General features: G+C 40.4%; 1 protein-coding gene across 1 annotated transcript in view; it reads left to right on the top strand.

The window, feature by feature from the left end:
• The first annotated feature begins 9,025 nt into the window (after positions 1-9,025).
• The window catches only part of megf10 (multiple EGF-like-domains 10), a 153,563-nt gene continuing 135,194 nt past the window's right edge, over positions 9,026-27,394 (top strand). Inside the window, exon 1 of the mRNA XM_079804917.1 lies at positions 9,026-9,169. The gene's annotated coding sequence lies outside the window, so the exon portion shown is untranslated. The remainder of the gene's footprint in view (positions 9,170-27,394) is intronic.

The raw sequence follows: 27,394 nt of genomic DNA, 5'->3' as shown, positions 1-27,394 counted from the left end.
TGTGTCCTATCTCATGCTGTTCACTCGATCAACATGGCATTAAAAAATAACATTATAATATTTCAACTTAAATATGAAACTAATTCCTTTTTTTAAATGGCTATATAGTGCAATACAGAGAAATTTCATGTCAGAGCGGGATTTGAGAGAACGTCGTTTTACCGGTGAGCGGTTCATGAGCGGAGCGATTGCGCTGGCAGAGAGCGTGTGTGTCTGTGTGTGTGCGTGCGAGAGAGATACAAATATTTATGTAATATTTATTAGTAGTAGTTTTTATCTTAGATTCTCTAAACTGTTGACTGTTAACTAAATACAATAAAGAAAAAAACATGATGTACTCTTTTGAAGTCAATGACACTTAATATTGGTTCTACTGGTTCCCAATCTTCAGTCACAGCCTACTGGATTTGAATGGGTGAGTAAATGATGGCAGAATTTTTATTTTTGGATGAACTATAAATTTAATCTATTATAACCTATAAATAGGCTACTTGGAGAATAGTGATTCCCAAATTGGTGTAGGCTATGTGGAAAGATTTTGAAGTTGCTTTGTACAGATACAAGTAAATGTGCATTCACTTGTGTTACTTTAATTATAATTTTACACACTATCCAGTAGCCTATAATATGAGAAAACAGGAAAACGTGTAGTTTGGTGTTGATATGTACACTCACCTAAAGGATTATTAGGAACACCTGTTCAATTTCTCATTAATGCAATTATCTAATCAACCAATCACATGGCAGTTGCTTCAATGCATTTAGGGGTGTGGTTCTGGTCAAGACAATCTCCTGAACTCCAAACTGAATGTCAGAATGGGAAACAAAAGTGATTTAAGCAATTTTGAGCGTGGTATGGTTGTTGGTGCCAGACGGGCCAGTCTGAGTATTTCACAATCTGCTCAATTACTGGGATTTTCATGCACAACCATTTCTAGGGTTTACAAAGAATGGTGTGAAAAGGGAAAAACATCCAGTATGCGGCAGTCCTGTGGGAGAAAATGCCTTGTTGATGCTAGAGGTCAGAGGAGAATGGGCACCGACTGATTCAACCTTATAGAAGAGCAACTTTGACTGAAATAACCACTCGTTACAACCGAGGTATGCAGCAAAGCATTTGTGAAGCCACAACACGCACAACCTTGAGGCGGATGGGCTACAACAGCAGAAGACCTCACCGGGTACCACTCATCTCCACTACAAATAGGAAAAAGAGGCTACAATTTGCACGAGCTCACCAAAATTGGACAGTTGAAGACTGGAAAAATGTTGCCTGGTCTGATGAGTCTCGATTTCTGTTGAGACATTCAGATGGTAGAGTCAGAATTTGGCATAAACAGAATGAGAACATGGATCCATCATGCCTTGTTACCACTGTGCAGGCTGGTGGTGGTGGTGTAATGGTGTGGGGGATGTTTTCTTGGCACACTTTAGGCCCCTTAGTGCCAATTGGGCATCGTTTAAATGCCACGGCCTACCTGAGCATTGTTTCTGACCATGTCCATCCCTTTATGACCACCATGTACCCATCCTCTGATGGCTACTTCCAGCAGGATAATGCACCATGTCACAAAGCTCGAATCATTTCAAATTGGTTTCTTGAACATGAGTCATGACAATGAGTTCACTGTACTAAAATGGCAGTCACCAGAGCTCAACCCAATAGAGCATCTTTGGGATGTGGTGGAACGGGAGCTTCGTGCCCTGGATGTGCATCCCACAAATCTCCATCAACTGCAAGATGCTATCCTATCAATATGGGCCAACATTTCTAAAGAATGCTTTCAGCACCTTGTTGAATCAATGCCACATAGAATTAAGGCAGTTCTGAAGGCGGTCAAACACAGTTTTAGTATGGTGTTCCTAATAATCCTTTAGGTGAGTGTATGTGCATTTACACTTCACATATACAATATTTCTGTGTTAACGTTGCAAACCATTGCCATCTTCGTGCTCTTGCAAACTGGATGCTCTGACTTGCCGTAGAGTCCTCAAACCCAGTAGAGGTGTGCCCATGTAGATGAGCTCATAAATTTAACGCTTGGCGGCGTTATGAAAACGGTATTTTAATATTAATACGACGGTGAAAAGCATGCAAATTCTGACCCATTTGGCTTTACAGAACGCCGTATTTTGCGCCGTCTTTTAGTCTAAAACGCCGCAAATAACGGCGTTTTATATAAACCAGGCGTTTGGTTACTGGCACATTTTGACCCTTTTGGCATTCCATACTTATTTAACGCTTGGCGGTGTTATGAAAACGCCATTTTAATATTAATAAGGCGGTGAAAAGCATGCAAATTCTAACCCATTTGGCTTTCGATAATATTCAAAGCAGCGTTACGTCACAAAAAGGCGGACTTGTAGGAAGACCGCGAGGATTTAGGGCATGGTTTATGCCATTTGGGACAGGGCCCACATTTACAATACAAGAGAGGCAACAAGAAACAGGAAGTTTAACGATATGAAAAATAAATAAATAAATATGGAGTAAACAGGAGTATAAAAAAACAAGACTGCACTTATGGGATCAGAATCCCGCCAAATTTACTGCAGTCATGCATAAAAAAATAATAAGCATGAATCAAAATTTTAAAAACAAATGTGAAAATATAACGCAGAAAACGGAAAAATCAATGAAAATTTAACCAGAATCACAAACAACGCAGTCACGGAAATAAAAATAATAAGCGTAAATCAAATATTTAAACAAGTGTAAAATTATATTGCTCAAAACTGAATCATGAATTCAAAATTATCTGAATCGCTCACAAAATCATGTTTTCTGCTCTTATTTTCATTTTTTGCATGTCCTTGCTCTTTTCTCCTTTACTCTTGTTTCCCCATTCTGTGCTTGCGGTTTCAAATGTTGCAGTTCAAGTTTCATGTAAATTAGGGGCGGGTCTTAGCATCACCATTGGTCCACTAGTTCTAGATTGACAGCTCATCCTCAAGCCAATCAATTGAAGAGGGAAGTTTACGTCACTCCAATGCGACTCATGCCGCAGTTCAGCAGCCGCTGTTGAGCTACGAGTGTAACCTCTATCACTATATCTGCAAGGAAATACATTATTGTATTGTTATGAATATAATCTTAGGACTCTATTCTTTTGTATGATAGACTTTTTAGGGGGGTTTCCTCACAATTAAAGCAGTAAAATGAACATGATCACGACTGGGTGCTTAGCCTACTGACGCGAAACGCGTTCACTATAGGAGATGCACGGATGGGCTTTTATTTAATCCAACCGCATTACGCACCGTCCGCACCAACGTTTTTTGACCAAAGTTCAAAGCCGCACCCGCCAGCCATCCGCTGATTGTAAAGCCTTGTTGGGCGATGCAAGGCGCTGCTGACGCGAGCAATCGTAATGCAATGGACTGGCCTACATTAAACCTTTAACTAAAATAGTTATTGAACTGTTTACACTGTCATATACAATAAAAGAGCCTGCACAGCGACAGGAAATAAAAATGAATGCAAAAAAACCTGCCTTAGCCTACTGGAGCATGTGACTGAAGGAGCTCATAAACCGCTCACTGGTAAAACGACGTGCGCTCAATCCCTCCAACATGACATTTCTCTGTAGCCTACTTTACTTGTTTAGTTTCATATGTTTAAATATTATAATGTTATTTTTTTTTTCATTTCATTTAGCCTACGTTGATTATGAAATATGATTATGATAGGCTATATGTAAGAAGACATGGGGCTGCCTCCATACTGACAGCTGGGCTGGGCTCCTAGCTTGCAGGTCTGCTTGGCCTACCAGGCGCTGCAACAATATTTAACAATGTAAGCATATATCTTTTTTTTTTTTTTTATTAATTTGAATGGTTGAATGGTTGAAACCCGCCCGAATTTAAAATCTTATAATCTTATTTTTCGTCACGTCATCCGCCCGATCCGCGGAGTCCGCGGCTGTAACTGCCAACCGCGCATCTCTGGCCCACTGTTTGTGGTGGAATATGAATAAGAAACATTATGGAGGCCTAAACATCTCGTACATACTGCCTGGGTTTTGTTTCGATATTAGTTATATATCTTAAAACAGCCAGTCATTGTAGTCACTCGGGGATAGGCATTTAAAAGAGAGAAAGCAAGAGCTAAACTTCTACAAATTCAATAACATCCACAGCAGAAAACGAAAAAATAGTCTGAAAACTTTGCCCATTAATTAGACGTGCAAGGCAATGATCTCACGAAAATGCGTATAAATAATAGCCTACGAGTGTGCAATCTCGTGGAATGTAGGCTATACGCCAAAATGAGTTTTGGCGTGCATATGGTAGGCTACGCCGTTTTTCGCGTGCATATGATACGCACTTTATGGACTTTTGCAGTATAGAGAATGCGTAGAGTAGTAATATTTCCTATTTTTAGTGAGAGCGCCTTTCTGAAGATTCCGTTCATTTCTAAAGCTCATGCCCTTTGTGTAATGCTGGTTCTTCCCTAGTTGTTCATTTAAGCCGTTGTTCATGCAGCGCTGGCACCTCCATGCCATTGTCTGCTATATTTTGCTTATTATTGATTAAATCCTCGAAATTGGTTGACAAAAAAATTGATTAAAATTAAGATACAATTTATACAAAATAAAACTGAACGAAACTTAAAGTGGTCGAAATCATTTTGGACCCCCATGTCTTCTTACATATATCATAATCATATTTCATAATCAACGTAGGCTAAATGAAATGAAAAAAATAACATTATAATATTTAACTAGTGCTGGGAATCGATTAAAAAAAATTAACTAATTAATCACATTTTTTTTATTTAAAGTTTTTAATATTTTGATATTGTAATAATTTCAGTACTCTCCAAATTAATGTAGACAAATTTAAAAAAGGCTTTTTTTAAATATGTGTTGTAATGGCATCGTTTTATGAATGAAGGCCAGTATCACTGATACTAATGTCTCTATGGAACATTAATGACGTTACATTACAGTATAACTGAAAGCTGCCAATTTCAACATTTATTAGGCTTTAAAAAAACAACTTTTAATTTAAGTGAACTTAAAACAATCTTTACATAAACCCATTATAATAAATGTTATTTTTACCTGTGGCCTTCCCTGTTAAGAAAGATGTTTAACTGTTAGATTTCTGTATATGTCTATATACAGAAATCTAACGGTTATGAAACATCTTTCTTAACTACATAAATAATAAATCAAATATAGATTAATCATCATTAAAGCTACAATTTTCTCTGTTCCCGCTGTTCAGGCATCATCAGTGCTCCTGTCCTGTCACTTTAAGAACGGCCGCTGACGAACATCGTGGATCCAACGCTATCTCACGACCAATTCGTACATATTTTACGAGGTGGCTAATTCGTACGAATTTGTACGACCTCACTCGTACGAATTTGTACGTTTTGTCTAAACCCCAGTGACGGGTAGGTTTAGGGGCGGGGTTTGAGGTAGGTCATTCGTAAGAATTCATACGAATTTGTCAACTCGTCAAATATGTACGAATTAGCAAAAATCGTACACATTCGTACGAGTGAGGTCGTACAAATTCGTACGAATTAGCCACCTCGTAAAATATGTACGAATTGCCGTGAGATCGGGTTGCGTGGATCTCATTTCCTCACAACTCTTTAAGTTCATTTAAGACGTTATTTAACTAATTTAAGACTCCTAATATGAGAATACTCAAAATTATCTGTGTTGTTGTTACTGTTTGTTCATGAGCAAAATGTGTGTGTGTGTGTGTGTGTGTGTGTGTGTGTGTGTGTGTGTGTGTGTGTGTGTGTGTGTGTGTGTGTGTGTGTGTGTGTGTGTGTGTGTGTGTGTGTGTGTGTGTGTGTGTGTGTGTGTGTGTGTCAGAGTGTCCCTCGATTTTTTCAGAAGTGAGGGGGACAGAAATGTCAGGTGTAATACCAGTTTTTTTCTGACCTTTGTCTAATTGACAGATTTAATTGATCTCATCTCTTGCTTTTAATTGAGTAAGATATCAAATACACTGCTGAACAATAACCACTATTATCTATAATGTTTTCCTATGTTATGCCAATTTTATGATTGGTTTATGTACTACAAAAACTTGTGCATTTAGTCCCCTTGGATTTTATGCTTTGTAAAAAAAAAAAAAATATCACTGAATAAGGCAGAAAATATACAGTAGGCCTACCTATCAAAAGTTTGGAAACATTACAATTGTTAAATGTTTTTGAAAGAAGTCTCCTGCTCACCAAGGCTGCATTTATTTAATAAAAAATGCAGTAAAAAAGTAATACAGTGAAATATTATCCCAATGTAAAGCAGCTGTGTGAATATATAGTAAAAAAGAAAAAAATCTTTGTAATTTATTCCTGTGATCAAAGCTGAATTTATCATCATTACTCCAGTCTTCAGTGTCACATGATCTTTCAGAAATCATTCTAATATGTTCATTTGATGCTCAAGAAACATTTATGATTATTACTGATTACTGGACACTGCCACACACACACACACACACACACACACAGACAGGACATTGACATACAGCGCATTCTCTTGTGACTTGTCGTGCTTGGAAGCATTTACATGAATAGGAGCGTGATCATGTAACGCTAGACAAAAATGGATATAAAAACGGACGCTGTGTTTTTTAAGTTAAATATTTTTTAATGCGTTAAACTGAAAAAAAAATAATTGCCCGCGTTAACGCGTTAATTTGCCCAGCCCTAATTTAAACATATGAAACTAAACAAGTAAAGTAGGCTACAGAGAAATGTCATGTTGGAGGGATTGAGCGCACGTCGTTTTACCAGTGAGCGGTTTATGAGCTCCTTCAGTCACATGCTCCAGTAGGCTAAGGCAGGTTTTTTTGCATTCATTTTTATTTCCTGTCGCTGTGCAGGCTCTTTTATTGTATATGACAGTGTAAACAGTTAAATAACTATTTTAGTTAAAGGTTTAATGTAGGCCAGTCCATTGCATTACGATTGCTCGCGTCAGCAGCGCCTTGCATCGCCCAACAAGGCTTTACAATCAGCGGATGGCTGGCGGGTGCGGCTTTGAACTTTGGTCAAAAAACGTTGGTGCGGACGGTGCGTAATGCGGTTGGATTAAATAAAAGCCCATCCGTGCATCTCCTATAGTGAACGCGTTTCGCGTCAGTAGGCTAAGCACCCAGTCGTGATCATGTTCATTTTACTGCTTTAATTGTGAGGAAACCCCCCTAAAAAGTCTATCATACAAAAGAATAGAGTCCTAAGATTATATTCATAACAATACAATAATGTATTTCCTTGCAGATATAGTGATAGAGGTTACACTCGTAGCTCAACAGCGGCTGCTGAACTGCGGCATGAGTCGCATTGGAGTGACGTAAACTTCCCTCTTCAATTGATTGGCTTGAGGATGAGCTGTCAATCTAGAACTAGTGGACCAATGGTGATGCTAAGACCCGCCCCTAATTTACATGAAACTTGAACTGCAACATTTGAAACCGCAAGCACAGAATGGGGAAACAAGAGCAAAGGACAAAAGAGCAAGGACATGCAAAAAATGAAAATAAGAGCAGAAAACATGATTTTGTGAGCGATTCAGATAATTTTGAATTCATGATTCAGTTTTGAGCAATATAATTTTACACTTGTTTAAATATTTGATTTGCGCTTATTATTTTTATTTCCGTGACTGCGTTGTTTGTGATTCTGGTTAAATTCTCATTGATTTTTCCGTTTTCTGCGTTATATTTTCACATTTGTTTTTAAAATTTTGATTCATGCTTATTATTTTTTTATGCATGACTGCAGTAAATTTGGCGGGATTCTGATCCCATATGCACTAAAATCTATATTTTAAAATGTCAATTTATTGACATATCTTTCTGCATCGATTTAGGCTACATTAGAGGCGATAGGAAGGCTACCTATATGTGTTCCAACTCTCAGTAGTTTATTGCTCATATGTATAAGACTTTATATAAAGGGACTTTGGTATAACTATTCAGGCAGTCATAAAATATTATTTTGAAAATATATAAAGATTCAAAATCAGAGTTTGCGGACATTATCTGAAAACTCATCCAACCACAACAACCATGATTTAATGCGAATCAAATTATCAAACAAACGCAACTCCTCAAAACAATAGCAGTTTATCAACACTAGACCGTAAATGTCTAGTCAGTCTTTGGGCAAATAACGGAAGTCACGTCGGACCTGTTTGATTGCTTAACACAATTTTTGCGTCCTCCACTAGGCTATCTTGTTTCACCCGTATCAAATATATTCCAAATAGAAGCGCTGGGAATAGAGTAGCAAGATCCTCCAGCTGGCTGCAGGGGTTTTTCTTTCTTCTGTAGCTATTATTTGTATTATATTTTTTCAGAAACTATTTTCTGTTATTTACATGATTTAATTGACACATTTTCCTGCACCAACAATAAAACATAGCCGTTGTTGATAACTTCTTGACATTTAACTTAGCTTATTTTTATTATATGAACCTCGTTTTATTAAAAAGAAATACCTTATTTATCCAGTATTTCGTTAAAATAAGGTGGGAAGATAACAAATTAAACATTTCCGTGGGTGTAGTTTTTGCACATGTTTGTTTGAGGTTTCCTTGAGTTCCTCAAGAATTGTCTTCATGAGCTCGAGATGGCGCCACTTCATCAAACACACGCTTTATATCTACAGATTTAACAGTCCTACTCGACAGTGCGGTTAATATCAGAAAATGTAGATATTTGAGCAGTAGCCTATAGCTGAAATTATTTTCGAGTCACTTGTCTAACTCTAACCCTGAGTGATTCAAAATTAGTTTTTCGTTTTCCATCCCTCTTTACCAACAGATTACACATTTCACATAACAAAAGTAGGCTTGCTACACATGTTGGATGTCTACATCCATTTCAGGTTTATTCACGTGCGTTTGTTTAGGACTATTTCAAAATTCGTGCTGTTGGTGTTTGGGAAACACTGCTCAAGATGCTTTTGTGACTTTCATTCAACACAGAGCAGCTGTTCCTATTGGCTGTTCCCATGTGACATCATGACGAAGTTGCGTTCCTGGCGCGTCGCGTCTAGTGTGGAGTTGAAGGAGTCAGTGTTCATCAACCCATTCTTTGCGCGCTTCTGTGAAAATATTTGAACGACGACAGAGACGCTCATTTAAGCAGATCCCATGTGTTTGGACCGGACGAAAACTTTTGTTTAAAAGTGGTGAGTTTTATTTTTGCGAATCACTTTACACAATATAAAACTGCATTACGAATCAACAACATAGATTAGCCTACATATTAGCTACTATTCTGTATTCTGTTGCACCGACTGAAACGGCACTTAATGTAATTAAAAATATCAAATAGGTCCGATTTAATCCCAGATGTATAAGAATAATAGGGAAATTTTGACATATTTTCAAGTGTCATTAATAATCTTTAAAGTGTTGATCACAGGCAACGTCTTTAAGATTTATGATAACAACACGTGTTTTAAAATGTCTCGTTTGACTGATGTTTATCTCAGACTTAGGCTACATACACTATCACATCGGTCAGTGATGCTGCTTAAAATCTTGTGTAGCCTGAGAGAGTGTGAGAGAAAGTGTGTGGCCCCTGCTGAGTGTGTCTGGGTTTGTCCTTCTGTTCATGCTCATGTGACACATGATGAGCCTCTCTTCACATCTTCACAAACACAGTCAAGATAAAGTGTCACAAACTACAGCACAAACTACAACAGCATATGGTATGATGTGTGTGCCAGTACTGTAGCAGATTCCTCTCAAGCTCAAGATGAGCAGTTGTATGCATTATATTTCTCAGAATAACTAAGAGACTCTGTATGTGGAGGGATTGCTGTTTGCACTTTGGAGATTGAGTTAATTGCTGCTTCCTGCTATGTTGACAGGGTCTTTTAAAGGTAGAGTGGGAAATGTTTTTCATAAACACTTTTTTATCATACTGGTTGAAAAACTCTACACATACTGATAGCAATCGATAATAGAAGTGGTCTCGATATTTAAAAATGTACATATATCTTCTGTAGAAGTCTCAGGACCAAAAATTCAGTCTGAATGCAATGATACATTGTCCTACCTGCCTGTCAACATATGTATTTATATTTGTAACATGTGACAACTGTACCACCTGGCTGCAGTAGATTCATTTAGGCTTTGATAGTCCTACCATTGAAATGTGTAATTCCGAGTCTGAGGACATGAACAGCTCCGAATATTACGTCACGTCTTGTCATATTGAGACTGCTGTAAATTACGACAGCATTTCATAACCGCAATCACGGCAACCCATGATGTTCTACCAGGAGCTGTTCACATCCTCAGACTCAGATTTATGCGTTTCTATGGCAACACTATTAACACAGAAATTAATCTGCAGCAGTCAGGTTGTACAAGTCAGAGCTCTGTACATTGTTTATGTTAATTATTATCATAATGGTATGTGCTACTTTGAGACATGAGGTAATTTAACGCTGTATCTCGTGGCAATTTGCAGACTCTGCTCTGGCTGTGCGGGCTCATGTGTTTTGTAAGAGGTGTGGCTTTGGAGACGCTCTAAAGGGATGGTGTGATCTTATGTTTTCAAAGCTAGCTTGCTAGCCTCTCCAAAATTGCCTTGCTTACCTTTAGTAGCAGTGTGTCTCTTGTATAATGTATGTTACTCTGTGCTGTGATTCTGACTGTATGATTATCATATTATGTGTCTGTTTGTCAAGTGGTACGATGCTCCATCTGCTTGCAATAAAAACAGCATTATTCCTATCATAATTACAGGGTTTTTCATAGACCAATGTTTCTGAGACAAAAATAAGTAGCTGAGAAAGTTTCACATCCTTTGGCTGCACGTGGAACGTCTTACCCTCACACATGCTGTGAAACAGTGGACAATTCTCAGTCGATGATTTTCCCGCTGAGAGTTTGGTGGAGATGCACAGTAATGCTTGAACACACCACACTGATGCACTTCATTTTGAGTCAAATGTTAGAGACTCTGCCCTAAAAAAGCCAGATTGGTTTTATTTGCTGTTGTGTTTGTTCAGTGCCATTGAATCAGTTTTGTTGTTACTTAGAAAACGATTGAATATACATGTGCTTGTTTTCTGCTGAAAGGGACAAGCGTTTGGAGTTGAACTGAGACGTGTTGATTGACAGGGACACGTGTGTATTGGCCAGTTTAAGAAAAAGACTGTGGCATCAGTGACCTACAAAGACAAGCCCTCTATCTCAAACCCCCAATGCTAGATGACCTCAATCTGCTTTATGATGCATTTGAGCTTTTGTGTAATTCTTTCACATCAATAATCTTGTACATGAAATATCTTTAAGTGACACCCTTTTTTTCAAGTGATTCAAGTGATTCCCTTTTTTCCCAGTCTTACGGTGTACATTTTATGACATCCTCAGACCTCATTCATATCTACCTACCTACCTTTCTACCTACCTACCTACCTACCTACCTACCTATACCTACCTACCTACCTACCTACCTATCTACCTATCTATCTACAATTAGGCATCAGACGAAAAAGCCACACGCTAAAAGGCATAAAATGATCAGACAAAACAGACTCAGACAAAAAGGCATCAGTCATGAAGGCATTGACTCGAATACCTTTGCAGGACAATATACTGTTAGTAAACATCCCAACACCGTCCACACTGCTGAGAGCGTCATTTCTATATATGCACACAACAAAAATGACAGCAGTTAAAAAAGCATCTGATCATAATGATGGGGATATGTTCGCACCGGGTGTGCAATTCAGCGCTCCAGTCTTTTCACGTTACATATATTTATATAGTACTTTATTATACAATAGATAACTTTAAAAGCAGCAGCTTTATAGTATATTAAACATGAAAAAAAGTGTTTCTAAGTTTGTGTCTAAGCAAACTTGCGAATAATACAAATTTACAAAGTAATCTCAGTGGGACATGTTCTATACAACTAAACCAGTCTAACATTTAAAACCGCATTTAAAACAGCAGTAAGAAAATTGTGTGCATGTGATGTCACATTGAGGCGGGTCAATTCGAAACTTCCACGCTTCCACGCTACGTTTCGTCCGATGCCTTTTTGTCTGATGCCTTTTAGTCTGAGGCTGTTTAGCCCGATGCCTAATTGTACGAGACCTGACACCTGATATTGTTTATGCTGAAACCTGAAGCCTTTCAGTCTGAGGCGCGATGCCGTTTTGTCCAATGACTGAAGTCATGACTGAGGTCAAAGGAAGTCCTAAAATGTACACCATACCAGTGAGATGTTTTCATCCAAAACCTAAACATGACCATCACATGTTAAAGGTGCAATAGGTGATCTGGGAAATAATAACTTTAGCCTGCAAATCGCTGTCCAAAGCCACGCCTCCTCCGAAAACACATGAATGAGCACAGACTAGAAACGAGATGACCAGAGACAACGTTATTGGATTACATCATGTGTCATTCATCGGTGAGAAAACTTTACAGTACAGTGAGTGACAGTACTACAATATCAAACGTAAACAACTGTTTGCCTGCCATTCTCACTCGCACTGTGTGTACAGCGTATGTGAACATATGATGTCTGCGTGAACAGGCTGCGCAGTGGTATGCAAAAACAGGGAACATATATAGGGAACACATGCTATCATTTTATTCGGACCGAATGCAATGATTGAACAAACATTTTATTGTCCTACGCCTTACACAGGCGACAGAGCAGCCAACAACCAAGCAGATAGAGCAACCATTGACTACCTTAGTAGGGAAAAAATACTATGGTAGTCAATGGTTGCTCTATCTGCTTGATTACAAACATTCTTCAAAATTTCTTCTTTTGTGTTCAACAAAAAAAAGAAACTCGTACAGGTTTGGAACAACTTGAGGGTGAGTAAATGATGACATAATTTTCATTTTTGGGTGAACTATCCCTTTAACGAGAACAGACAAGAACTAAAACACAAGCAGACTGTATACTGAGAGAACATAAAGATGATTGAGATCTGATGAGTGACCATTGTAACAAACTAGAACACAATAAGTAACCTAGGAGACAAATAAGTGGCAGGAAACTGAGAACAAAGGAAACATGTGACTGAAGATAGTCCATGAGGGTGAAACTAAGCATAATTGTGACAGTATGTCAATTTCATCCTCTTCCCCCTCACATATGTAAAGTGTAATGTTATATTTCTCCCTCAAGTGTTTGGGGGCTCTTTAAGTGGCACTAGACATGTATGAATCTGGTAGACGCAACACTCACTTCCTGCCCAGTATGCCCCCACTTCATCCGCTTCACCCACACGTCTGCAGGGCTTAATGGGCAAAGCTTATCACATGATGGTTGGAACATTTGCCTAAAGGACCAGGCTCACCTCACAGCAGCAACACCTGTCCACATTAAAATACTTCACTTAAATACTGGTGATTTCTTGAATGCGCAGCTCCAGATGAATGAAACTGATGCAGTGTGATTTCTTCGGTCACTGCGCTGCTCTTAACACCTGTTCTCATCAACTGTGCTAGAGACAGTTTAGAGACAACACACTTTGCATGGAGTCCTTCATGATCCCCTAAGTAGTGCTGCTCTCTCAATACTCTCAATGACCTAATTGACCATGCAATCAAACTAGACAGTTGCAGGGTATCATCACAGTTTTAGTTAACAGTTTTGAATTCAATCAGTGAGCCCTTTAATGGTAAATGGTAAATGGACTGCATTTATATAGCGCTTTTAACAGACCTACGGCCATCCAAAATGCTTTACATTTGCCTCACATTCACCCATTCATACACTCATTCACACACCGACTTTAACCATGTATTACTGTGTCTTTTGTTCCAAATACACATAATTTTGTATTTACCATGTAATCCACACATGCACGCCAAAACCAACTGCATAAGTATGATAAAGTTTTAGTTTTGTTAATTGGTTGTGTACTCTGCTTCAAAAATGTGCACAAATGCACTTTTATGATAACTTTTTAGACTGTTTATATGACTTTGATTTAAAAATATAACTTACTTGTTTCGACACATGGACGGCATTTGTAATGCCAAATTTGCTGTTTCAAAGTTCTAGAAACTCGCCCAAAAACACAAACATATTTGACTCTGTGACTGGCGTACCTCTAGACCTCTAAGATGTCTAGACCTTCAACCACATCACTGGAGAAAACTCCCTTTATATTTTAAACCATAGAAATAAATTTGCATGATCCTGAATTTGGGGACAGAAGCACCACTCAATCAATTAGACCATGTATGAGACAAATAATTATACAAGTTATTTGAATAGCCAATGAATAGCTGTAAAATACAATGCCTTCATGGAAGTCTGGACAAAAATATTTAAATCCTGCACAACTTTAGCCGTGTGTTATGTCATTGCTGTTTTATGTTTATTAGGGGGGTCTAATGCTATTTCATTCATTCTGACTTATTTACACTGTTAAAGAGTTAAACATGGCCAACATTTCCAAAAATGAGTTTGACATATGACAGAGTATTTCTGTGCCAAATACACTCGGATCAGAGTCCTGCACGGGTGCAGGTACCCGACGGGTGACCCGCGAATATTGCTGAAACGGGTGAAAAACATCCTACTGTGTCGGATATGGGTGCGGGTCGGGTCGGACAAGGGAGAAACACGGGTCTAAACACGGGTTTTAAACAGTCACGTGCAAACGAATATAGGCATATACAGGGAGTGCAGAATTATTAGGCACGTTGATTTTCTGATCATATTTTTTTTCCAGGCACATTTGACCAATTCCAAACCACAGTAATCCTAATAACTACTATTGATTTAGTATTTAATAATGTATAAGTGATATATAATTGTTCATGAAGGCTGGAAATGAAAATCACCTTATATTCAGGTGTGCAGAATTATTAGGCATGTTTTCTTTTACAGATAAATTGAGCCAAAAAAGAGATTTAACTCAGACTGAAAAGTCAAAAAGTATTAAATGCCCATGAGAAGGATGCAATACTAATGCAATACTAGACATTGCAGTTAAGGCATGACCATTGGACAGTGAAATGCTCGTTGGGTCAGCAGGATCTGACAAAAACAGGTGGTGAAGAAAAGACACCTGTTAACTGCAAAAGAATTAAGAATTAAGGTGAAGAATTAAGGGTGAAACCATCAGGAACCCTTTAGTCTCCAGCGCCACCATTTTCCAAAGCTGCAACCTACCTAATAAAAGCTGCAAAATACATGAAGCCTGCTTTTTTATAGGCTTTATAGGTTTTATAGGTTGAGAATGACTCTTGAAGGACCAGCACCACATCCTCTAGTACCACTGTTTGAAGAATTCATCTTCCAGAATCTGGCAGTACGTTTTGGGAGTTCATTTTAGTCCATCCTGAAGTCCGTTTTGCAGAGATGGACTAAAAATGAACTCCCAAAACGTACTGCCAGATTCTGGAAGATGAATTCTTCAAACAGTGGTACTAGAGGATGTGGTGCTGGTCCTTCAAGAGTCACTCTCAACCTATCTGTCCATAAAGCCTATAAAAAAACCTTCTTCATGTATTTTACAACACTTCAGCTTGTGATTCTTATTTAGTGGGGGTCTTTTTTTAGGATTCTTTACCTAACTGAAGTCTCTGAGATCCTGACACCTTGCACTTCTGGAGACTCCAGGTAGGTTGCAGCTTTGGAAAATGGTGGCGCTGGAGACTAAAGGGTTCCTGATGGTTTCACCCTTAATTCTTCACCTTAATTCTTAATTCTTTTGCAGTTAACAGGTGTCTTTTCTTCACCACCTGTTTTTGTCAGATCCTGCTGACCCAACGAGCATTTCACTGTCCAATGGTCATGCCTTAACTGCAATGTCTAGTATTGCATTAGTATTGCATCCTTCTCATGGGCATTTAATACTTTTTGACTTTTCAGTCTGAGTTAAATCTCTTTTTTGGCTCAATTTATCTGTAAAAGAAAACATGCCTAATAATTCTGCACACCTGAATATAAGGTGATTTTCATTTCCAGCCTTCATGAACAATTATATATCACTTATACATTATTAAATACTAAATCAATAGTAGTTATTAGGATTACTGTGGTTTGGAATTGGTCAAATGTGCCTGGAAAAAAAATATGATCAGAAAATCAACGTGCCTAATAATTCTGCACTCCCTGTATATAAAAATATATGCATGTATATTGTAGATGTGTTCCTAAAAAGATGGGGCCCGCGCGCCCTCCCAGAAGAATCACAACCGCGCCGCGCGATCTGCCTGCACTGCAGTCGTCGAGATGGATCATGAGGAGTTGAAGAAAAGATAGCCGCAAATGTGGAACTTCATCGCTGAGGAAGCACGCAGATAACTGTGGTAACAAACCAAGCACGCAGATAACTGTGGTAACAAACCAAGCAGTTCTATCGAACAGTATTTTTGTTATGTTTCCTGAGTTTGGTCTCTTAGTACATTAAGCGTTTTCTTATAATGGTTTTCGATGGGAGGAAAACGCTTAACGTGTGATTAAAAGCGTTACGTTCATATTCTGGGCTCATCTGATTTTTTTTACATAGTATACGTTATTAATATTATGTTTACTGAGTTTGGTCTCTTAATAACAGTGTCTTAGTACATTAAGCCACGTTAAGCGTTTTTCACGTAAAGCGTTTGTCCGGCTGAAGTTGTCCTTGTGTTAATGGTTGTGTAATAACTTCTGTATGCTGGCAATAAACATTTTTGTAAGTGTGTCTATAATGTGATATACTAAACTGATTTTATTGCGGGTGCGGGTCAAGTGTCGGTTCTATTTTAAGCGGGTCGGGTGCGGATTTTATTTAGTGCTGTTGTCGGAAAACGGTTCGGATGCGGTTTTAAGCACTGCGGGTACAGGCGGGTGCGGATTTACAAAATCGGACCCATGCAGGACTCTGACTCAGATTCAAACAAGTTTCAGAGAGTCTTTTTTTCGAGTATGGCCCTGTATGACGGCATAAAGGGCGGAATTTCTTGTATAGGCACTTCTCCGGGATGAGTGCGTGAACACATTAACTATAGTGGAAGCCGTCGGCAGCGCTGTCATTTTGTTTTTAGACCACAAAATCAACAATGTCACTAAAGAAGTGTGTTTTTGGTTGTGAGGGAAAGATAACCCTGTTCAGCTTCCCAAATAACCCAGCATTAAGGAAACAGTGGATGCAGTTTGTTTTACCGGAGCAGCAACGGAGTTGTGCAAGTGTGTTTGTTTGTTCCCGTCATGAGTCAAAACTGCAGGCGGTGAGTGAAACTATGTCTATTTTGTTGGCAATCGGCGCATAAGTGCATATAATGTAAACCACACGAACTATATAGTGAATCGAAAGTTATCTAGGGATGTGTATGTGTGTGTGCTCGTGACTCTTTAGCTCCGCCCACTGCATGCCTCCACTAGTTTGGCTGTTTTCAGAAAGAATCGGTACAGCGTATCTGTCTTTAATAAATATGATCAAACTAAATACTCTTCGGGGATATGAAGGATGCAAGTTATAGGAGGACTCTTGCTTTTGACACAAGCAGTCCTGATTAAAAAACTAGTGTGTTTATACAATCAATTGTTTTGTGCTAAGTGGATCAGAGAGTGACTTCACAGATTCTATGGCCTGTTGGCTTGACTGGACAGAGTTTGGGTTACACTGTGTTCAAGGCTGTAGGAATCCGCCCACAGGCGCCTGCAGTGTACGGCCGTCTGTCTCGGACCACAGCAACACTCTTGTTTATGCACTGCCACAGTTGTTGAGAGCTTTGTGAGTGCAGCTGTGTTGCATTAGCTCAGTGAAACTGATGTTTGCCAGCTCTGGTACTCCCATTAACCTCCTGAAAACACACCCTCAATGAGCCCTACTGATAGATCAGTGTACACCCCCATTACAGATACAACATACAAAGTCCTGCCGTGCTCCCAGATTCTTAAAGGGTTAGTTCACCCAAAAATGAATATTCTGTCATTAATTACTTACCCTCATGTCGTTCGATAACAACTTTGAAATAACGACTTTAATCAACAAGTTCTTGTCTTCCGTCTGGACCTCTGCACTGTAAAAAATGTAAGGCCTCTCCAATTCAAAATTTTCTAGTGAGCAATCACATCTAAATTTTTCAATTGGCCAAATTGAATTTCTGTGAATTGAATTTTATCCATTGTGGCAACAGTCTGTTAACATGGGCTCAATTAGAAATAATATGTTGAGCCAATGGAAAAATGTAATTTACCAAAACTGTAAAAAATGTCAGGCCTCTCCAATTAAAAATGTTCTAGTGACCGATCACATCTAAATTTTACAGTTGGCCAAATTTAATTTCTGTGAATTGATAAAATTTAATTCACAGACATTCAATTTGGCCAACTAAAAAATTTAGATGTGATCGGTCACTAGAAAATTTAAATTGGAGAAATGTTTTACAGTGAAACTGTGAGAATGGTCCAATTAAATGTTTTAAATTGTAGTCACAATTGTTTATTTCTCACTGTCCCAAAAGACAAAAATGACTAAAAACATAAACTAAATATATTAAGCAAAATACAGAACACAGACAACAGGGTTGACATTTTATCACATTACTTTATTAACAAGTAAATTCCAACACAGGATATTTGGTGAAAATACCTTATTTTCAAAAAGGAAAAACTGAATACATTCAAAAAGTCTTCTGCATAACAGGAAGTCTTAATGTGGTAAAGAAAATGCGGCACTGCATGCTAAAAACGTGCAAATAAAAATGAAAACTAACATTAATGACAAAGTTCCCCTGCATCACATCTGGCAAATGACAGAACAGAAGTTACTTCATTATATAATGAGGATGAGACGAATTAATGGATGAATAAGAAAATCACGAGCTTGACGTGTTTGATATTAAAAGGCAATAACAAGCCCTGAAAGAGGCCGACGCCTAACGCAATCTAACGGCACCGGGTCGCATGGCACACATATCACACAAATGACTTAATTTACTTATTACCTATTGTTTTAGACATATAAGATATGAGGAAAATAAAACTATTGGCTACCATTAGAGTAAACGAGGTAAATGAGAACACACGCATGAAACCAATGCATGAACTCGTGATTATACAAAATGTCTTTTAAACTTCATACCGGGTTATGAAGCAAAACTCTGGAGAATAATTTCAGTGCTAAATGCTCACCAACGTCTTTGTGAGATGAATATCTCTATTCTCTTGGGCATGTCTGTTTCATGTCTTTGCGTAGTGTTCAAAATGGTGCTAAAGTGTGCATTTCCTGAATGCCCGAACGCCGGCTCTGTCATATTCTCGTGCATACGTCGTGGTGCTTCGTGAGTTCACGTCAGAGGCTCAGACGGAAGACAAACTTGTTAAATAAAGTTGTTATTTCGATTTTTTTTGCGCACAAAAACTAATCTTGTTGCTTCATAAAATTATTGTAGAACCACTGTAGTGAGATGGACTTTTTTAACAATGTTTTTAATACCTTTTATGGGTCTTGAGAGAGGAAATGTCATTGCTGCCAATGGAGGCCTTTCTGAGCCATCAGATTTCAACAAAAATATCTTAACCCTAAAACAGGCAATGTAACCCACAAGTTACATACTATTTAGTGTCTTGTTTTGGGCATAAGAAAGATTTTTTCATCAAATTCTTTTATCATTTATCATAGCCTGGTCTGTCTTGAGTATGCTGGTCAAACTACCTACGAAAGTACTACCTCGCGAGCAGGGCCGTTTGGAGGGGGAAATATTTACCCGGAACTTCATTTAGACCCTGGTTCCTGCGGTCGAAACAGGCTGCATTTAAAATACAGTAAAACAGTAATAATGTGAAATATGATTACAATTTAAAGTAACTATTTTCTATTTTAATATATTATTTTTTTTATGTAATCTAAGCTGAATTTTCAGCATCATTACTCCAGTCTTCACTGTCACATGATCCTTTAGATATCATTATAATAATATGATTTGATGCTCAGTTATTATTGGTGCTTAATTATTATCAATGTTTCAGATTATTATCAATGTTGCTACAGTTTTTGCTGCCTAAAATTTGCAGTTTATATTGTGGAAACCCTTATAGAATTTCCTTATAGAAGTTCAAGGAAAAGTTCAATGAACAGCATTAAAAAAAAAAAGAAATATTTTGTAACATTATAAATGTATGGTATTTTTAATCAGTTTAATGCATCCTTGCTGAATATCAGTATTTTCTTTTTTTTCTAAAAAAAACCCCCAAAAATACAACGTATTTACCCCAAACCTGTAACCTGTAACTGTAACATTTTCATAGACTTTTTTAGGCCTGTCGCGATTGGTCGATACAATCGACTGCGTCGACGCTGTTAATTAGTCGACGTCAATATTTTTAGTCGACTGGGTAAGTTGGGTACGATATGAAATTGTATTAGTACTGGTACTTTAAAAATGACAGCACTCTAATAAGAGCAGTATTTCTTAATCTGCGTCGATGTGACAGCAGGAGTTTGGACGTGTGTGTGACCTCTGCTTCCACTGTTCACTAAACAATGGAAGCAGAAGAGTCAAATATATACGCGTAGCTCAGGAAAAAGAACGCAACAGAAAAGTGCGACGCGGCCGGGATGTGCTTGCGCTCGCTGCCGGACTCCGACCTGAAGCGCGCGCAGCCGACTTTCACTCAGACAGATCGCGATTTTTGGGTTTGAATGGTAGCCTAGAAATCTAGATGCACCCTAGCGGCAGAAATTTTATTTTGCCGCAAGTGTAGTCTAGCAACTCTCGGTAGACCTAAGAGCTGGAAAAACCAAACTCTGGTCAGGCCAATCACAGCGTGTGTAGAGTCGGTGGGCGGGTTTAACATAATGACGGACTTGGAGTTAAGCTTTTATTTGAGAAAAGAACAAAGAAAGGCACTGAAGTCATTCTTAAGAAAAGAAGATATGTTCGAAGTTTTGCCGACCGGATACGGCGAAAGTCTATCAACTAACGTCAGCTCGGCTTCACCTTCTTCTTTGCTCTGTTTGGTTGTGGCGGTCAAGGTGCTATCCAATTGCATGCAGAGGGAATTTGAAAGACAACCGTTTATACCGCCCCTCGGATTGAGCCCTGTCAATGGTGAGTTTCCAGACCCAACATCTTGATGTGGGTTTGGCTTGTCAGGCTATTTGAATGGTAAAAAAATATGTTAAAATGCACATCCTGGCGAGTATTCGGGTAAACGCAGTCGAATATGTCTTTAGTGAACGTATACAGAGTTGGGATGGAACGATTACCGGTTTCACGATAAGCCACGATAAAATGTACTGACGGTTAGTAATATCGTTTAAAAATTAATTCACGAGTTCACACTTACATCAAATTAAATGGAGTAAAAGATTATGCGTATTTGGCGTGCTGTCCGGGGGAGGGCTCCGGGCTCGGAATTTTGGCCCGAACCCAGAGTATCCCCCGTGATAGGGTTGGTCTAGAACAAGACTGTATTGCGTTATGGATTGAGTAGATGTCTAATAGGTTTTTATTCAATCAAGTGAGGAGATGGGGTGGTGGAGGGATGCTAAGAAACTGTCAACGAAAGGAAGGTGAGTCAGCTGTATATAAACACTCCTCCTGTTGTTGATTGAATTGATTAGTTCAGTATGCTCCACTCGTGTTTAATTAGGTTTTAATTATCTGGGCGTGCTCCACTTTGGTTTGATTATATTACGTTATCTGGCGTGCTCCATTATTTAGAAGGTTTAATTATCTGAACGTGCTCCTCCCGAAATTAGTTACTAAAACTTCACTTCACGAGTTCACACTTACATCAAATTAAATGGAGTAAAAGATTATGCGTATTTGGCGTGCTGTCCGGGGGAGGGCTCCGGGCTCGGAATTTTGGCCCGAACCCAGAGTATCCCCCAAAATGCAAATAACCGGACAGCCACCATGAAAATCCCCCCCAAATACGCGAATAATTGGTGGCCTGGCGTTTTGATAGGCCTGGTTGCTAGACCAGGAGGGCCCGTGTTGCCTCCGGTGGGAGCAGCTCACAGCTTCGGCGGAACGGGTCCTACTGGCCGATGTGCTGGGAGCAACCTTGGTTTGGAACGATCGATCGGGAAGGCTCTTACAACATCTGAGGGGGGCCCGGCTCACTGCAACAGACGAGAACAATCCCACCAGTTGATAAATGAGGAGCATCCTCACAAATTACCGATTGGAAAAGCTCGTGCGTCGTCTGAGGGGGGTCAGGCTCACTGCAACAGACGAGAAACAACCCTACCGGCCGATAAACGAGGAGCGGTCTTAAATTTAAAATTACCGATCGGGAAGGCTCTTGCAACATCTGAGGGGGGCCCGGCTCACTGCAACAGACGAGAAACAATCCCACCGGATGATAAATGAGGAGCATCCTCACAAATTACCGATTTGGAAAAGCTCGTGCGTCGTCTGAGGGGGGTCAGGCTCACTGCAACAGACGAGAAACAACCCTACCGGCCGATGAACGAGGAGCAGTCTTAAATTAAAAATTACCAATCGGGAAGGCTCTTGCAACATCTGAGGGGGGCCCGGCTCACTGCAACAGACGAGAAACCATCCTACCGGCTTATAAATGAGGAGCATCCTCAAAATTACCGATTGGGAAGGTTCTTGCGACGTCTGAGGGGGGTCAGGCTCACTGCAACAGACGTGAAACAACCCTACCGGCCGATATACGGGGAGCAGCCTTAAATTAAGATTACCGATCGGGAAGGCCCTTGCAACATCTGAGGGGGGCCTGGCTCACTGCAACAGACGAGAAACAATCCCACCGGATGATAAATGAGGAGCATCCTCACAAATTACCGATTTGGGAGAGCTTGTGCGACGTCTGAGGGGGGTCAGGCTCACTGCAACAGACGAGAAACGAGCCCTACCGGCCGATGAATGAGGAGCAGCCTTGAATTAGAATGACCGATCGGGAAGGTCCTTGCAACGTCTGAGGGGGGCCAGGCTCACTGCAACAGATGAGAAACAATCCTACCGGCTGATAAATGAGGAGCATCCTCAAATTACCGATTGGGAAAGCTCTTGCGGCGTCTGAGGGGGGCCTGGCTCACTGCAACAGACGAGAAAGAACCTTACCGGCCGGAAAAGACGGATCAACGAGATTTAACGTGCGCGATTTTTTTTTTTTTTTTTTTTTTTTTTTTTTTTTTTATAGAGGAAGACCGAGGGGGCCCACCCAGCCTCTGACTGGAGCGGCTTACTGGCATCAGGTGAGTGGGTCCCATCGGTCAATGGTACAGTGAAAAAGATGTGAAACACCCGGCAGGAGAGCTCTCACAGCATCCGACGGGAGATCGAGACTCACGGCAATCGGAGGGGTAGCCTCGCTGGCAGACGGGTGGAAGGTAAAGCATAGATATGTCCAGGAGGGCCCTCGCTGGACAGAGAAAGAAAATATGGATAGTAGATGGTTGAGCCTTGCCAGATGGAAAAAAGGGTTAAAATATATGCAAGTCTAGGGTTATAAAATAAGGGTTTGATGGGCTTTCCTGATGTGGAACCGGTCGGTCCTGATGTAGCTTTGGAAAGCATCTGACGACCATCTTCCAAGAGCTTGGATTTGCTGCTGGGAGAGGCCTTTTTTTTCGCTGCTGTTGTTGCTGCCCCTATGCGAAAGGAGTGACTTGAAAATTTTTCCGCTGGGGTACCTGATTGCTGGAGAACGGTTTTGAGATGTTTTTGGAACCAGAAGCGTGTAATGGGTTTGTTGGAAGAGTCTATAAAAAGGGGTTCGGAAGGAGATTTAGCCTGAAATTTCCTAATTTGGAGGTACGCAAGAACGGTTTGGTATGGTTGAATTGGAGACGGGATGTTGAAAATGTAAATCGAATGACCTTTTTTAGCTTGGTCTGTCTTGCTTCGTTTGATTAAGTATGATATGGTTTCGCCATCGAGTACTGATAAGTCCGAAATGGTGGGGTGTATTTTTGGGTCGAATTTGGAAGTGATCGCGATTTCGGAGCATCTGAGAAAACCGAAAAAAGCTAAAATAAACATGGTGTCGAGTGTGCGGGCTGTGTCGAGGGGCTGGTAATTTGTATGAAGTGTATGGATGCATTTTGTGAGAACATCTAGTGTTATGGGTTGTCTGCTGTCAGGGCGGGTGGGCTGTGATCGCTGAATCCCTTTGATCAGGAGGGAGGTTTGAGAATTATTTATCTCTTGGGAGGGAGCGCCGTAAATCAGTTTGTGGAAAAATTGGATGCCGCTCAGGTAGCCTTTGATGGACCCGACTTGGAGGCCCTTAATATTGTTGAGATAGGAGATGAAAGAGGTGATTGCAAGGAGAGAGAAATCAGGAAACTGTAATCTATATGAAAGGTGGAAAGATTTGAAACATCTCCACGCTGTCACATAGGATTGTATAGTCCTGGGTGAAACAGCTTGGAGGATGCTGTTGAGCGATGCGTCAAGGAGGGGTTTTAGCGGGTGGTTTAAGGGAATATCAGTTCTGAATAATGAGGTACTGGAGTTGGGAACTGATCCGCCTCTGGAGCCAATGTCCTGAATTTCTGCCAGGATCTGAGCCCGGATGTTTTGCGTCACTGGAGGCGGCTCAGAGGAAACGGCGTTAGAGGGGACGGGCATCGGTGTTGCTGTGAGGAGAGAAAACGAGGATTTAGTTTGCAGAAGGGGGTTGGAAGAGAGAGGAGCCTGGGCTGCTTCTGGAGCTTGGAGGAAAAAGTTGTTGGGAGCATGAGAGAAAGGAGGATACATGTGAGACATAGAAGCTTGTGCTGTGGGTAGGGCCGGTGTTGCGTTTACTGGAGCTGCAGGCCACTGAAAAGAAGAAGTGTTAGCGAGTGTTGGAAATGACTGTTGTTGATTTTGAGCTTGGGCTGCTAGCAAGCTCGCGCTAGCATCTGCGGTGGGAGCTGCAGGCCACTGAAAATGAAAAGGGTTAATAACTGTTGGAGGAGCGAGCTGAGAGGCTGGAGGCAGGCCGGCAGGCCCAGCTACAAGCGTCGCTACAGCGGGAGAAGCCACGGTGCGAGGTTGGTCCTCGGGTGCAAGCCGATGAGGCCTTGGCGCGGTAGAGTCTGGAGCGCGTCCCAGGCTCGCTGAAGGCCTGTTGCTGCGGCTCGTCACTCGAATCGCACCGGATCTCGTACGGAGAGGAGAAGGTGTCGAACGGGGTGAATCCTGAGCCCTGCAAGCTCTATTCTGCCTGCTGTAGGCTGAAGTGGGCTTAGGAGAGCGGTAGGCTGGCTGCAAGCTGACGTAAAGGCTGTACAGTTCCGCTTTGTTCAATTTCCGCGAGAACTGCACGTCGGAATTCGCCAGCGCTTGCCTCAGACCTACTACCGTCCATTTCCCGATAGCTGGGATCGTCGGGACGGCCGAGATGTAAGAGGAGGCCGGAGAAGGAGTTGGCTGTCTCGCTGGTGGAGGCGAGGGTTGGCCTCGGCGTCTTGGTGAGCGTGAGGCGGATCGAGCAGGCTGGCGGCCGCGCTGAGAAGCCTGGTGCTCGGGTGCGGTATCCAGCGGCGGAGGAGTGGGCCTAGGGCCGGCAGATTGCGGCGGAGGGTCCCGAGGAGAGCTGGTTTCCTGGTCAGAGGAGGAAGATTGGATTTGCGACATTGTAGCAGACGGTCAGACCAACAATGCTAAGAAACTGTCAACGAAAGGAAGGTGAGTCAGCTGTATATAAACACTCCTCCTGTTGTTGATTGAATTGATTAGTTCAGTATGCTCCACTCGTGTTTAATTAGGTTTTAATTATCTGGGCGTGCTCCACTTTGGTTTGATTATATTACGTTATCTGGCGTGCTCCATTATTTAGAAGGTTTAATTATCTAAACGTGCTCCTCCCGAAATTAGTTACTAAAACTTCACTTATCATTAAAACTGCGCGTGATTATCACAATTTTGGCTTTTACAAAAGTCCTGAAGGAGCACAAAGTGTACTTTCATCTCAAAACCGTGATAATATTGATAACCGTGATTATTTGGGTCACTATAATCGTGATGTGAAATTTCCATACCGTTTCACCGTTTCATCCCTAATACAGAGTTGAATGAGAAATCGGGTGTTAGCCGGCAGTCGGGCAGAAATTGGGCAGTCGTGGCCTAATGGTTAGACAGTCGGACTTGTAACCGGAAGGTTGCGGGTTCGAATCTCAGGTCTGGCAGGAATTGAAGGTGGGGGGAGTGAATAACCAGCGCCCTCCTCCACCCTCAATACCACGACTGAGGTAAGACCCTTGAGCAAGGCACCGAACCCCCAACTGCTCCCCGGGGCGCCCTACTGTGTGTGTGCACTTGGATGGGTTAAATGCAGAGCACAAATTCCAAGTATGGGTCATCATACTTGGCCACACTTCACTTCACTTCACTACAATGAATTTGGTCCGTGCAGCTCTTAAAGGGCCGGACCTAATATTCTGTGTGAAGCAGCAGGGCAGGGCAGGAATATGCCGGCCAAGTACTTTTTAGGGTTTTTTAACCCTAAAACAATGATAAAACAATGAATAGTAAGTTCTGTCATATTATTCAATTACTTTTACAGATTTTTGCCATGGTCTCGATTCAGTATCGGTATTGAAGTATTTTAGTCTGGTATCGTATCAAAGTCATAATTTTGGTATCGTGACAACACTATTCTATATAAAAAGTATTTGCTGATATTCTCTTTTTTTGTTATGTTGGTTTACAAATTTGTAACTTTTTAGATGTTTACTCTTTTAGTGTTGCATTTTGTCAAGGGCTTGTTTACATTTATACTTTTTTTATAGTACACTAATGAATGCCAATGTTGCAAGTTAAATTAAATGTTTTTAAGTAAAATTGTTGAAAATTATTGTGATAAATGAGTCGATAGATTAACCGATTAATCGATAAATTAGTCGATAGATTAATCGATATAAAAATAGTCGTTAGTGGCAGCCCTAGAAGTTTTGTTCGTATTCCTCAGTTACCTGTTTCCCGTTTTCCCTTTGTTCTAGTTTCCCATCTGTTGTCATGGAGATTAATTTAATGAGCACAGCTGACGTTGTTTAAAAAAAATTGTGTCCAGATGAAAAACGCAAAACACGCTATGAAGCACTGTCAAGAGCATGCCAAACCAACAGGTGGCAATAAACCCTAACCGTAAAGCCATGTTGGCTAGGGCTGCAGCTATCGATTCTTTTTGTAATCGATTAATCTAGCACTTAATCGGTCGATTAATCGATTAATCGGATAAAAAAATCTGTGTTTTTAAACAACCATAACAAATAATGCATAATGAAAATGAAGAGGAAAAGCAATTTAATTTATTAATATGCACAACAGGTTTCATGCTGTAATCTAGCCCTGACATCAAAGTAAATATCTTTTATGTGGATTTCTACACCTGCAGCATTTACCATTAGGCTACTAACAAATAATATATCATTTCTGGGGTGAGCCTATTTGCTATGGTAACCTAGCAACCTGTGTGTGTGTGTGTGTGTGTGTGTGTGTGTGTGTGTGTGTGTGTG

The sequence above is a fragment of the Gobio gobio genome (assembly GCF_949357685.1).
Source record: "Gobio gobio genome assembly, chromosome: 22".
Taxonomy (NCBI): Eukaryota; Metazoa; Chordata; class Actinopteri; order Cypriniformes; family Gobionidae; genus Gobio; species Gobio gobio.
Note: the sequence above shows the minus strand (reverse complement) of the source record. Positions and strands in the feature narration are given on the sequence as shown.